The sequence below is a fragment of the Schistocerca nitens genome, chromosome 1 (assembly GCF_023898315.1).
Source record: "Schistocerca nitens isolate TAMUIC-IGC-003100 chromosome 1, iqSchNite1.1, whole genome shotgun sequence".
Classification (NCBI taxonomy): domain Eukaryota; kingdom Metazoa; phylum Arthropoda; class Insecta; order Orthoptera; family Acrididae; genus Schistocerca; species Schistocerca nitens.
The window spans coordinates 902,858,100-902,873,897 of NC_064614.1; positions in this window are offsets into that span (position 1 = coordinate 902,858,100).

The following is a 15,798-nucleotide window of genomic DNA, read 5'->3' on the forward strand; positions in this document are numbered from 1 at the left end:
TCGTAGTTTCCGAAGTATAATCCTTCCGGTTCGGCTACAATATCGGCCGGTCGCGACTCTGTTATGCTCCAGCGCTTAGGTGTTACGAGTCCGTCTTGCTGCTTCCTGTGCTTAAGCAGGACCAACACACCTGTGTGGGCCTTCCACCCAGGGCTTGACTTCCGCCTGCCGTTTCATTTCCACTGTCGTTCCAACGCCGTTTTTATAATAAAGACACTCCGTCAACTTTCATGCAATAAGCGTTAACAATTATTTACAAGGTGTATGTGACAATGTCAGTCTCCTTTATATATTCATATATACGATGTACAACCCATCACATGATACCTAATTGTGATTGTAGATCACGGCAAAGTACGTGGATGATTTCTTTTAAGGTGTGAAATTATAGCCACCTTACAAATCAGTCTAGAATGTCTATCAAACCAGTCGCAAACAATTGTGGCCCGGTGACATTACGCATTGTCATCCGTAAAAATTCCATCCCTGTTTGGAAACATGAAGTCAACAAATGGCCGTAGATGGTCTCCAAGTAGCCGCAAATAACCATTTCAAGTCAGTGTTCAGTTGGGTTGGACGAAAGCACCCAGTCCATTTCGTGTTAAAAGAACCACATAATTCTGGAGCCACCACAACTTGCACAGTACCTCATTGACAACTTGGGTCGATGGCTTCGTAGGGTCTGCGCCACGCTCTAACCCTGGCGTCAGCTCTTACCAAATGAAATCGAAACTCATCTGACCAGGCAGGGTTTTCCAGTCGTCGAGGGTCCAACCGATGAGGTCACGAGCCCAGGAGAGCGACAACAGGCGATGTCGTGCTGTTAGCAAACGAGCTCGCTTCGGTCGTCTGCTGCCATAGTCTGTTAACGCCGATTTTCGTCTCGCTGTCCTAACGGATATTTTCGACGTACGTCCCACATCGATTTCTGCGTTTATTTCACGCAGTGTTGCTTGTCTGTTAGCACTGACAAATCTACCCAGACGCCGCCGCTCTCGATCGTTAAGTGAAGACCGTTGGCCACTCCATTGTCCCAGTGTGGATCTCGAAATACTGAATTCCATAAAAATTTCCGAATTAACTACAACTACTATTTCGCATTCAGCTTCTGTTAATTGTCGTTGTGCGGCCGTAATCGCTTCGAAAACCTATTCTCTTGAATGACCTGAGTACAAGTAACAGCTCCGCCAATGCACTGCCCTTTTACAACTTGTGTACGCCATACTACCGCAGTCGGTATATTTGCATATAGCTATCCGATGAATTTCCTCACCTCATTGTACACTACTGGCCATTAAAATTGCTACACCAAGAAGAAATGCAGATGATAAACGGGTATTCATTGGAGAAATATATTATACTAGAACTGACATGTAATTACATTTTCACGCAATTTGGGTGCATAGATTCTGGGAAATCAGTACCTAGAACAACCACCTCTGGCCGTAATAACGGCCTTGATACGCCTGGGCATTGACTCAAACAAAGCTTGGATGGCGTGTACAGGTACAGCTGCCCATGCAGCTTCAACACGATACCACAGTTCATCAAGAACAGTGACTGGTGTATTATGACGAGCCAGTTGCTCGGCTACCATTGACCAGACGTTTTCAATTGGTGAGAGATGTAGAGAATGTGCTGGCCAGGGCAGCAGTCGAACATTTTCTGTATCCAGAAAGGCCCGTACAGGACCTGCAACATGCGGTCGTGTATTATCCTACTGAAATGTAGGGTTTCGCAGGGATCGAATGAAGGGTAGAGCCATGGTTCGTAACACATCTGAAATGTAACGTTCACTGTTCAAAGTGCCGTCAATGCGAACAAGAGGTGACAGAGACGTGTAACCAATGGCACCCCATACCATCACGCCGGCTGATACGCCAGTATGGCGATGACGAATACAAGCTGCCAATGAGCGTTCAGCGCGATGTCACCAAACACGGATGCAACCATCATGATGCTGTAAACAGAACCTGGATTCATCTGAAAAAATGACGTTTTGCCATTCGTGCACCCAGATTCGTCGTTGAGTACACCATCGCAGGCTCTCCTGTCTGTGATGCAGCGTCTCCGAGCTGACAGTCCATGCTGCTGCAATCGTCGTCGAACTGTTCGTGCAGATGGTTGTTGTCTTGCAAACGTCCCTATCTGTTGACTCAAGGATCAAGACGTGGCTGCACGATCCGTTACAGCCATGCGGATAAGATGCGTGTCATCTCGACTGCTAGTGATACGAGGCCATTGGGATCCAGCCCGGCGTCCCGTATTACCCTGCTGAACCCACCGATTCCATATTCTCCTAACAGTCATTGGATTTCGACCAACGCGAGCAGCAATGTCGCGGTATGATAAACCGTAATCGCGATAGGGTTTATCAAAGTCGGAAACATGATGGTACGTATTTCTCCTCCTTACACGAGGCATCACAACAACGTTTCACCAGGCATCGCCTTTCAACTGCTGTTTGTGTATGAGAAATCGGTTGGAAACTTTCCTCATGTCAGCACGCTGTAGGTGTTGCCCCCGGCGCCAACCTTGTGTGAATGCTCTGAAAAGCTAATCATTTGCATATCACAGCATCTTCTTCCTTTCGGTTAAATTTCGCGTCTGTAGCACGTCATATTCGTGGTGTAGCAATTTTAATGGCCAGTCGTGTTTATTCATGGGCAACGCCTGGTTTCTCCGTTAGCTCATTTTATAAATTTTGTTGCTATTATTATTAAGTGTGGTGACGAAAGTTATTTTTGAAGGGGAGGGGTCATTGGAGGAGGGTCGGGGAGGAGAGCGGGGTGGAGAAAGATAGGGTAACACGTTGTAACCCACTCCAGATCCAAAATCTGTGTCAGTGCCTGGATGTGTATCAGCGACATAATCGACTGTAACTGACGTCAGACCACTCTTTCGAATTAGCACTCGTGATGCCTCCAGGTGGAATTACGAAAAGCTTTTAGGCGATAAAAGTTCAAAGAAGTGTCACGAGAGATTATCTTTGTAAGGTCTCAGGCTGCCTCTTCCACCCGGCAGCAGTAAAACGTTGGGCAATATGAAAGAGAATCTGCGAGCCTCCATCTCCGCGCCTGGAGTTTTCGCACGAGAGAGTTGTGAGAAGCCACTTAGACGATGCCTGTGAGAAATTACGCGTTTCCTTTTTTAGCCGTCTCAGGAGGTGGCCGGCAGGCCGGGGCGCGTGCCTGCCCCGCAATTAATGAGGCGAGGCGGCGCATAATTAGCCGGGCCTTTGTCCCGTAATCTGCGGCCCTGACGCGGCGGCTCCTTGGCGGCACGTGGACACCGCCCCCGCAGCCACGTGACCTGCCGCCGACGTTCCCGGCCTCCTGCGGCTTCATTCACGAGGCCGCCGCTTTCCGCCATCAACTCTCGTGCCTGTAATTATGTGGGCAGCCAACTGCTGCGAAAGGAAAGCTGTCTCGGTTGGCGCTTGTGTTATTCTCTGCACAGCGGTGGCCAGTGCTTTCCCGGGGATGTTCATCTCTCTGCCTTCAATGGAGATTTGTTAGCGAACGAGACATTCGTTAGGAAGTGTCCAGCACGTCCTGCCCCCTGTGTGTCTCCATGTGAAGAGAAGGAAGGAAAAGAATTAGAGGAAACTTAACAAGAAATATCAATAGAAATAGAAAAAAGGGAGGCAGTGGAAAGCCGAAAAGAGAAGAGAGAGACTATATTACACTACTGGCCATTAAAATTGCTACACCACGGAGATGTGCTACAAACGCGAAATTTAACCTACAGGAAGAAGATGCTGTGATATGTAAATGATTAGCTTTTCAGAGCATTCACACAAGGTGCTGACATGAGGAAAGTTTCCATCCGATTTCTCACACACAAACAGCAGTTGACCGGCGTTGCCTGGTGAAACGTTGTTGTGATGCCTCGTGTAAGGAGGAGAAATGCGTACCATCACGTTTCCGACTTTGATAAAGGTGCGATTGTAGCCTATCGCTATTACGGTTTACGGAACCGCGGGGCTGCTACGGTCGCAGGTTCGAATCCTGCCTCGGGCATGGATGTGTGTGATGTACTTAGGTTGGTTAGGTTTAAGTAGTTCTAAGTTCTAGGGGACTGATGACCTAAGATGTTAAGTCCCATAGTGCTCAGAGCCATTTGAGCCATTACGGTTTATCGTATCGCTACATTGCTGCTCGCGTTGGTCGAGATCCAACGACTGTTAGCAGAATATGGAATCGGTGGGTTCAGGAGGGTAATACGGAACGCCGTGCTGGATCCCAACAGCCTCTTATTACTAGCAGTTGAGATGACAGGCATCATATCCGCAAGGCTGTAACGGATAGTGCAGCCAAGTCTCGATCCCTGAGTCAACAGATGGGGACGTCTGCAAGACAACAACGATATGCTCGAACAGTTAGACGACGTTTGCAGCAGCTTGGACTATCACCTCGGAGACCATGGCTGCGGTTACCCTTGGCGCTGCAGCACAGACAGGAGCGCCTGTGATGGTGTACTCAACGACGAACCTGGATGCACGAATGGCAAAACGTCATTTTTTCGGATGAATCCAGGTTCTGTTTATAGCATCATGATGGTCGCATCCGTGTTTGGCGTCATCGCGGTGAACGCACATTGGAAGCTTGTATTCGTCATCCCCATACTGGCGTATCACCCGGCGTGGTGGTATGGGGTGCCACTGGTTACCGGCCTCGGTCACCTCTTGTACGCATTGACGGCACTTGGAACAGTGGAAGTTACATTTCAGATGTGTTACGACCCGTGGCTCTACTCTTCATTCGATCCCTGCGAAACCCTACATTTCAGTAGTATAATGCACGACCGCATGTTGCAGGTCCTGTACGGGCCTTTCTGGATACAGAAAATGTTCGACTGCAGCCCTGGCCAGCATATTCTCCAGATCTCTCACCAATTGAAAACGTCTGATCAACGGTGGACAAGCAACTGGCTGGTCACAATACGCCAGTCACTACTCTTGATGAACTGTAGTATCGTGCTGAAGCTGCATGGGCAGCTGTACCTGTACACGCCATCCAAGCTCTGTTTGACTCAATGTCCAGGCGTATAAAGGCCGTTATTACGGCCAGAGGTGGTCTTTCTGGGTACTGATTTCTCAGGATCTATGCACCCAAATTGCGTCAAAATGTAATCACATGCCAGTTCTAGTATAATATATGTGCCTAATGAATTAACGTTTATCATCTGCATTTCTTCTTGGTGTATCAATTTTAAGGGCCAGTAGTGTAATTTTGAAGCAAACAACAAAGTGAGTGGCAACTACAATGACATACAGACTGTTCTGTCTTATTAATGTGAGCATGATCAAAAGTCTGAATAACAATTTTTGCGGCGCGGACCACTGTGAGACGTGTAGGAAGGGAGTCACTGAGGTTCTGGAAGGAACCGACAGGCATGTGGAGCCATGCCGAGGCTAGCTGCACCAGGTTCCTCGACTGAGAATCCATGGCGCGAACAGCCCGATCGAGATGGTCCCACAGATTCTCGATTGGGTTTAAATCCGGGGAGTTTGGTGGCCGGGAGGGAGTTCCGATAAACTAGAGCCACGCACGTACATTGCGAGCTTTGTGACACTTTGCAGTAGTTTGCTGATAGATTCCTTCATGGGCCGCCAGATTGGCCTGCGGTTCTAGGCACTACAGTCTCAAACCGCGCGACTTCTACGGTCGCAGGTTCGAATCCTGCCTCGGGCATGGATGTGTGTGATGTCCTAAGTTCTAGGGGACTGATGACCTCAGAAGTTAACTCCCATAGTGCTCAGAGCTATTTGAAATATTTTAGATTCCTTTATGCCGAGGAAAAATAAACTCTATATAGGGGCGGACATAGTCCCGAAGTCTACATGTATACTTCTGTTGACCCATTGTGCCTTCCAGAATGACGAGACTCCCATTCGATGCCACGAAAACATTCGCCAGACCATAACGCTGCCTCCTCCGCCTGGACGCTTCTGACGACTGTTGCAAGGATTTAGGTTTCAGACGTTTCAGGCCATATTTGCCGACAGCCATGTGTCCGGTGGAATATAAAACATGATTCATTTGAAAAGGCCATCTATCGCCACTAATTGGACGTCCAATTGCGGTATTGTCGTGCAAATTCCAGCCTTCTTTGCTGACGAACAGCACTAAGCAGGGCTGCATGACCCAAGCGGTTGCTGCGGACTATATGCAACAACGTTCGCTGGAAGGTCGTTGAGGATTCAGTCGCTCATCAGTCGCACATCTATTAGCCCGCACACATCTCCTCAGCCGTCGCTCACCCCTGCCATCTGCGGTCCGCGGTCCACCACAGTTGCCTCGTCGTCGTTTACGGGTAGGGCCATTTTGCCATACACTGTGTACTTTAACCACTGTGACATGCGAACAGTTTACAGACTTAGCCGCTTTGAATATGGTTCCACCCTTGGCCCGGTAGCCAATGATTATCCCATTTTGGGCATAAGATAAATCACACAATTTCAACATTACGTGAACTTTTTTTCGCGTTCCCCCGATACGCTTCATATGCCATCTACTGCTAGTGCTGCCACCTGTCGTCTATGAGAGGTTATGGCACGTCGATGTCTAACACAGGTGGTGGTCACGTTATTGTCACTGGACAGTGTACTTCTACACTACTGGTTCCAGCTTCAGTCTGGGACAAGAAAGTCCTACATTCGTGAATAAAAAAACAGGATAACTCTGTTCTAGAATGGTGATACTTTTTCTCTCCCCCCTCTCCCTTCCCCCCCCCCCCACCCCTACACCAAGCATCACATGGTGATATGTATGTCGACAATGTACCTGGGTCCATTACACGGTGTCACCTTTCGCCATTATGAGAGTACTTCCAGCACTGTCGAACATGATCGTTTTGGCAGTCCAGGTGCTATGTTGGGGGGAAGCACAATGTGTCGTGGGCGTACTGATCTCCAAATCTTTGAACAGCTACACTCACTGGTCAACCTTATCGTGACACTGTGTTCCTTCGCCATATACGTCTTTTCGGGGCTGTATTCAGCCCTGATTTAATTTTTGTGGGTGACAATGAGAGACCGCATCGAACAGTGCAGGTGATGGAACTCTTGGAACGAGAGGATATTCGGCGAATGGACTGTCTCCGTGTTGTCGCATGTCGTAGAGAAACAGTTCGCGCCTGCAGACAGGCAACCCGATGAATACATTTCCAAAGTAGGCTGCTGCTGCCCCTGCCTGGCACCTCGTGTCATCGACTTCAGTGAATTGCACACGAATAGTGTAGCGTTCTACCAAAACTACGGTTAGGAAGTTTTGGTGCACTATGCGAGTATAAATGTTGCAGTAAATGATAGAGTTATGGGTAGTAATGGTAGCATTGGTGGAGTAAGAAACATGAATGAATTTGTCGCGCCGGCCGGAGTGGCCGAGCGGTTCTATGCGCTTCAGTATGGAACCGCGCTACCGCTACGGTCGCACGTTCGAATTCTGCCTCGGCCATGGATGTCTGTAATGTCCTTAGGTTAGTTAGGTTTAAGTAATTCTAAGTTCTAGGGGACTGATGACCTCAGATGTTAAGTCCCATAGTGCTCAGAGCCATTTTTGAATCTGTCACGGAGAAACTGAGGACCGACGACTTCTTTGTTTCTTTGTTTTGCACATATTTAGAGCCGCACATCATTCAGCGTTAGTCAATTGGGTATCCATTGTGTGTTCATTGGGTGTATCCGTTGTGTGGTCTCTGTGTATCTTATATCCTACCAAATTATAAATTGCGTTTTATAAATAACACATATTAGTTGATCGCGTACCTTCTGCGTCTTTATGTAACAAAAGCAGTTACTTTGGATGTAAGAACAGTTTACACACACACACACACACACACACACACATATATATATATATATATATATATATATATATATATATATATATATATATATATATTTCTGTTTTGCTGCTTTTTTTATTTTACTTTTTTGTGAGGAAGTTGCGTTTTCTAGCGGTGTATGATAACTCTGTATTGTTTCACGTTACAAATCAACAATTTTCGAATAAAACTTGAACTGAACACTGACAATTTCAATTTTACTGTAACTGCTGTTTACTTGTAACAGTAAGTAACTATGGAGAACAAAACTGTTCAGTAGGCTACCCAGACCTCAGTTCGTAAATGGTTCACAACCTGTAAGACTCTGATCGCATACGTAAGGAAAGTGATCCTTATGAGCTAACCTTCGAAAGTTATGCAATGTACAGGTAATGTGGGTACGATATTAACCGACGAAAGCTAGTAGGAGACTACTGGAGTCTACCCTAACCTGTGGTAGCCCACAGTAACATTACAACTCTGCACACACATACTGACCTATTCTGCGTCAGAAATGTGTAATGTCAGTTGGAAACTTGGATAGATGCTCTATCCATTGTTATGTGTACTTTTCTGAATGTCTTGTAGTGTTTGTGCAGTTGTATTCTGAAACTCGAAAAGCAAGGAGAGAAGACTTGAGTTTAACGTTCCATCGATATCGAGGTATTTAGAGATGGAGCACAATTTCGGAATGTTTAAAGGTGGGGAATCAAATCGGCCATGCCCTTCTCAAAGGAACCATCCCGGGATTTGCCTGGAACGATTTAAGAAAATCACAGAAAACCTAAATCTGGATAAGGGGACGCAGATTTAAACGGCCACCCTCCCGGAAGCTATCCCAATGTGCTAACTTCCGCACCAGCTCGCTCATTTTCTGAAATTCGAGAACTATTTATGAATACTCCTGTATTTACCAGTGTGTTACATAGTGTCCACTATGTTTATCTTAACCACTAGACTAATCGTTGACCCAATTATTTATATTTGCATTGTTACTGTTCATAAAATGGCTATAGTTCCTCAGTGACATGGTCTCGTACCTGATCGGATTACTACGATGACTGCTTGGGTACTGTCGTGCTGTATTTGCGTAGTTATGGAAATGAAAGGAAGTGAGGCACAACTGAGTCCCTAGAGTAGCATCACGGGAAAACCTCTTGTTCAACGTCTCTACCACCATGAACAGTGTTATATAATGTAACTATATAAAACACATCAGGTAGATTTGAATCCAAGTCGGGGTAAGATATGCAACCTGTTGGTCAGTAGCACTTCACTATCTCTCCACGCCTTTCCAGCGAGATAATGGTTTGAGAAATTTCTTCCAATGCCAGGATTTGAATAGGTCAGTGTCACCGCACGAGTGTACATTTTCGATGCCTGCTACAGAGACGGGTCAGTGAGTTGATTCGTAAGTAACCAGGAAGCGATTCACATTGCTCTCCCAGTAGAAACCGTTCGCCGTTGCAATCTTCCGACGAGCTTACGATCTGTTATATGTGTACCTGTATCACGCTGATGACTACTTTTACAGTGTAACGTACTGCTGTCTTTGTGTGCTAAGGATGGTTACGGGAATGTAAGGGCGGAAAGAGAGGACAAACTAGGTGCCGGTGCATAGCCTGTCCTCTCGAAACGCTGCATCATGTGTGTCAATAGTTTTCCAATTCTGCTTTCGCTTCGAATGCCAGAGCCTTCACGCTTGTGAAAGAACTTACTTTTCTCCACAATATGGAAATGCCGTGTGGCTAGGGCTTCCCGTCGGGGAGACCGATCGCTTGGTGCAAGTCTTTCGAGTTGGCGCCACTTCGGCGACTTGCGTGTTGATGGGGATGAAATGATAACGATAAGGTCAACACAACACCCAGTCCCTGAGCGGAGAAAATCTCCGACTCAGCCGGGAATCGAACCCGGGCCGTTAGGTATGACATCCGTCGCGCTGATCACTCAGCTACCAGGGGCGGACTTCTCCACAATAATTCTCTTACATGCCCTCACAGTCTCGTTATTTAAATTATCCAGTGTAATTGCTATCTTCACATTTCTTGTGCTTATTTTGTTCCGGAAGCAGGAAGTTATTTTCATCGACGTTTTCGGTATTCACTTCTACACTCCTGGAAATGAAAAAAAGAACACATCGACACCGGTGTGTCAGACCCACCATACTTGCTCCGGACACTGCGAGAGGGCTGTACAAGCAATGATCACACGCACGGCACAGCGGACACACCAGGAACCGCGGTGTTGGCCGTCGAATGGCGCTAGCTGCGCAGCATTTGTGCACCGCCGCCGTCAGTGTCAGCCAGTTTGCCGTGGCATACGGAGCTCCATCGCAGTCTTTAACACTGGTAGCATGCCGCGACAGCGTGGACGTGAACGGTATGTGCAGTTGACGGACTTTGAGCGAGGGCGTATAGTGGGCATGCGGGAGGCCGGGTGGACGTACCGCCGAATTGCTCAACACGTGGGGCGTGAGGTCTCCACAGTACATCGATGTTGTCGCCAGTGGTCGGCGGAAGGTGCACGTGCCCGTCGACCTGGGACCGGACCGCAGCGACGCACGGATGCACGCCAAGACCGTAGGATCCTACGCAGTGCCGTAGGGGACCGCACCGCCACTTCCCAGCAAATTAGGGACACTGTTGCTCCTGGGGTATCGGCGAGCACCATTCGCAACCGTCTCCATGAAGCTGGGCTACGGTCCCGCACACCGTTAGGCCGTCTTCCGCTCACGCCCCAACATCGTGCAGCCCGCCTCCAGTGGTGGCGCGACAGGCGTGAATGGAGGGACGAATGGAGACGTGTCGTCTTCAGCGATGAGAGTCGCTTCTGCCTTGGTGCCAATGATGGTCGTATGCGTGTTTGGCGCCGTGCAGGTGAGCGCCACAATCAGGACTGCATACGACCGAGGCACACAGGGCCAACACCCGGCATCATGGTGTGGGGAGCGATCTCCTACACTGGCCGTACACCACTAGTGATCGTCGAGGGGACACTGAATAGTGCACGGTACATCCAAACCGTCATCGAACCCATCGTTCTACCATTCCTAGACCGGCAAGGGAACTTGCTGTTCCAACAGGACAATGCACGTCCGCATGTATCCCGTGCCACCCAACGTGCTCTAGAAGGTGTAAGTCAACTACCCTGGCCAGCAAGATCTCCGGATCTGTCCCCCATTGAGCATGTTTGGGACTGGATGAAGCGTCGTCTCACGCGGTCTGCACGTCCAGCACGAACACTGGTCCAACTGAGGCGCCAGGTGGAAATGGCATGGCAAGCCGTTCCACAGGACTACATCCAGCATCTCTACGATCGTCTCCATGGGAGAATAGCAGCCTGCATTGCTGCGAAAGGTGGATATACACTGTACTAGTGCCGACATTGTGCATGCTCTGTTGCCTGTGTCTATGTGCCTGTGGTTCTGTCAGTGTGATCATGTGATGTATCTGACCCCAGGAATGTGTCAATAAAGTTTCCCCTTCCTGGGACAATGAATTCACGGTGTTCTTATTTCAATTTCCAGGAGTGTATTTTCAGTATACAGTAAGACTGGTTCTGACTCTTGTAAAGAAAAAAAAATATATCGTTCAGAACTACGCCTCCAATGACAAGTTACGAGCTGGGACGCCGTTTTAGGAGATCATAGCTACTTTATGCAACAGATACTATCCATCTCTTTTCGAAGTTGGGAACACTAATTTCACAGTACCCCCAGGTCAGGTGTGGCCCACGAAAAACCGGTGAAGTACAGCATCTCACATGATCCACTCGATGATGCGACTCGAAAATTAACCACCAAGTGCTATAGGCCTTAGAGCTAGGAAGCTGGTCTCGATTTCCTTCACCATCTTGCAATGATGGAACTAGAACAGTTTCGCTCATAGTACAAAATCCCTTTGTAAATGATACACGTGTTATATGATTACTTCATGCTGAGGAGTTACAGTTGCATGACAGGCCATCAGAGCAATTACGAATCTGCCGACGTTAGAGAATGTGTGATGAGGACCAGGGTTCTGAGTGCTCCAGTTCCTCGCTCTCTCATCAACGGCCTTTCACGTAGGTGTATAGAAATATAGTATCGGTATTACACTGTTTAGCATTTCGGCACATAGTAACACGAACGCCAACGGGAAATAAAATACGCGAGATAATACATTATCCTTCACAAGCTTTTAACTAAAGTAAATGAAAAAGGTAGACCTAAATTGTACAACTATATAAGACCCAACCAGCATGATGGAGACATCGGCCAGTACGAAACATTCCTGCCTTATTTGATTCGCCATACCGAGGTTAGACAAAAATGTGGTTACACCATACAAAATGCATGTTTGAACATAAATGCAGATGCTAGCCAAGCCTCCATATTGCCTGTTGTATCTGAGTACGAAAGTCACCTGCGCAATGTCCTCAGCACGCTGCGACTGTCAGGATTGGTCAGAATGGTGTTCTGTTTAGTTATGGGCGCGTTACGTCGGAGCTAAGTGAATCCGAACCTGGGCAGCTTAAGGGAGCTTGCGTGATGTGTGCTTCCGTAGCCGAAGTTGGAGAGGCCCCGTATGATTAGATTAAGATTAGATTATATTAGTTTTTCGTTCCAAGGATCCGTGATGAGGAGATCCTCGTGGATGTGGAACATATCAATTTTCTTTTTAAGCTGAAATAACAATACTAATAGTATGAATATATACAATACATCATTTGTTTCTATTAAAAAAATTCGTCAGTGGAGTAGAAGGAGTTGGCCACTAGTAAGTCTTTCAGGCTCCTTTTAAACTGATCTTTATTTGTAACTAAATTTTTTATGTTTGCTGACAAATTATTGAAGATGAGTGTTCCTGAATTGTGGACCCCTTTTTGAACTAAAGTAAGTGCTTTTAAGTCCTTGTGCAGATCATTTTTGTTCCTGGTATTGTATGTATGAACTGAGCTGTTTGTGAAAAAGAGATATATTATTTAGGACAAATTTCATTAAGGAGTAAATATACTGGGAGGCAGTAGTTAGTATACCCAGTTCTTTGAAGAGGTTTCTACAGGACGTCCGTGAATTTACTCCACAAATAATACGTATTACCCGCTTTTGGACTCTGAAAACTTTTATTTGACTTTAAGAGTTACCCCAAAATATTATACCATATGACATTATGGAATGAAAGTAGGCAAAGTATGCAAGCTTTTTCATTTTTATGTCGCCTATGTCTGCTAATACCCGAATTGCAAATACAGATTTGTCAAGGCGTTTCTGCAGTTCTGTGGTGTGCTCCTCCCAACTGAATTTATTATCAAGTTGTAATCCCAGGAATTTAAGACTGTCAACCTCTTCTATCTGCTCTTCTTCATACTTTATGCATATGCTGGGTGGGAACCTCTTACAGGTTCTGAATTGCATATAGTGAGTCTTTTCGAAGTTTAATGTCAGTGAGTTGGCTTTAAACCACTTATTAATATCCATGAAAATATCATTAGCAGATCTTTCTAGAACTACACTCGACATACTACTTATTGCAATACTTGTGTCATCTGCAAACAAAACGAACTCTGCCTCTTGCAGTGTAACTGATGGGAAGAGGGAACATTTATACCGCATGAAGCGAAAGTGAAAGAACATCATCCGCTATAATGGTTCAAATGGCTCTGAGCACTATGGGACTTAACAGCTATGGTCATCAGTCCCCTAGAACTTAGAACTACATAAACCTAACTAACCTAAGGACATCACACAACACCCAGTCATCACGCATCCGCTATAGTCACAACGTGGACGAAAGCGTACGTCGAACGATGATGACGACTGTAATTTAAGGGGACTGCGATGAAAAATAAGAGAACTACAGCTGCAAACGTCACTGCAGATCTGATGTCGCACTCGCAAACCCTGTCAGCACCAAACCAACGCGAAGGGAGCCGCAGAAGCTGGGAACTGCAGGGCCGGCTGGAATCCCAGAACCAATCATCAGCGATGCAGATGCTCGTAACAGGAAAGCGTGGTGCAGAAGCCTTAACAACTGGACAGTAGAACAATGAGAGAAAGTCATTTGGTCGGATAAGTCTTGCAATTTCTGCCCGGGCTTGCATTCCAAGAGTGAAACATGGTCGTGATTCCATTTTGATTTGGTCAGCCGTATCGTGGTATTCATGGTCCCATGGTTACTCTGAAGGTCACATTACTGCCAAAGGTTATGTGACCATCTTGGCTGGTCAGGGTCATCCCACAGTACAGTATTCGTTCCCCAATGATGATGCTGTGTACAAAGAGGACAGAATGCCTGTTCACAAAGTTCGCATGGTCCAGGAGTGGTTTTATGGGCACGAAGATAGATTGTCACATATCCCTTGGCCGCCACAGTCAACGGACCGCAGTATTATTGTGTGTTTGTGGTCCACTTTGTTACCTGAACGTGCCACTAATTTGCAGGACGGATGGTATAAGGTTCCCTTGAAAATCGTAGCAGGGTTGTATTTATCCATGTCGAGATGACTGGAAGCTGTTGTGAATACCAGTGGTTTTACTACACCGTATTAGGCAAGGTACAGTGCTGTGTTTTGGTGTTTCCATATTTTCGTCCACTCCCTGTATTTGCCTTATTTTCATTATTCGCTTGCGAAATACGCCAAGCAGAGTTTACTGGGAACTTTTCCGTCCTTCCGGCAATTACCACTTATGTTCCTTCGGGGACGCTTCGCCGTACCCAGCAGCTTCGTCAACGAACAACAGGGAGCGTGCTAACCCTCTCCGACTATCTTTTAAGCATTGTAGCCGTCCCCTACGCTTCCTTGAAACAAACCCTCTCTTACTCTAATTCTTGATGAATATTCTCTTTCTAGTATAACGAACGTTACGAAATATTCTTCATGCCAGGCACGTAACATGGAAAATTTTCGGATGCAACTGTCTTTCATAATTTGTGCAGTACTAAAATGTACCGAATTATAGTTCCTTTACAGAGACTCAGACCGTGTTCCAGCCAGTTCACTCGCTTTTAAACGGTAGAGACCACTCGATGAAGCCGGCATGATGTAAGACCTCAGAGCTGCCATTATAGGTCAAGGCAATGTGTCAGATTGTCCTACTACAGAGGAGAAATGCAAATACAATTTGCTGGTTTGCTCTGTCGCTGGAGATCTTCCCTAATTTTCTTAAATAGGTCTGTATTACTTCTTTATAACAGAGTTTTTGCTTTCACTCTCCGTATCTAAGTAACTGAATGACGGAACAACATAGTAACATAAATGAGTAAGCATTGAAATGATACGTTTAATATATGTGATTACCTCGCCAGATCAATAGACAACATTGATGCAATAAATCATTTTAACGCACTCATTATTAGGTTCTGCGAATCATATTTGATGGAAGCACTTACGTCTCTATGCCTAAGAGAGAGAGAGAACAAAATAAGAAAAGTTAATTCTGTTGGTGTCGCTAGACAACATAAACTGCTCATCCGTTGCTTACTTTGTTCCGCAGTGGTAACCTAAATTAAACGCTGTCGGGCTTGGCTAGCGCATGGTTGGGTCACCGACCGGGTCTGCAAAGTGCTGTTGGCAAGCTGGGTGCACTCAGCCCTTGTGAGGTCAACTGAGGAGCTGCTTGACTGAGAAGTGGCTACACCGGTCACGGAAACTGACAATGATCGGGAGAGCGGTCTGCTGATCACATGCCCCTCACTGTCCGCTCCTAGTCGTACCATGAAGCTGTATTTGCAAAAGACTGCTACGAATAACGCTATATTTTGTGTCTAGCATTCTCTTCATACAGTGTGCAACCACTTCTTTGGATATTACGTGGGCGAATATGAAAAACGGAAAAGATTTGACATTTCTTAGTAGCATTGTTTCTTTTCGTTCAGTGATATAACAAGTGTAACCTAACTATGAACTGAATGCTACTTCCTATTGTCTGTCGATTACTGTATCCGTATGCAACACAACTTTTGACTGTTGTTGTTCTTTGTTGTTGCT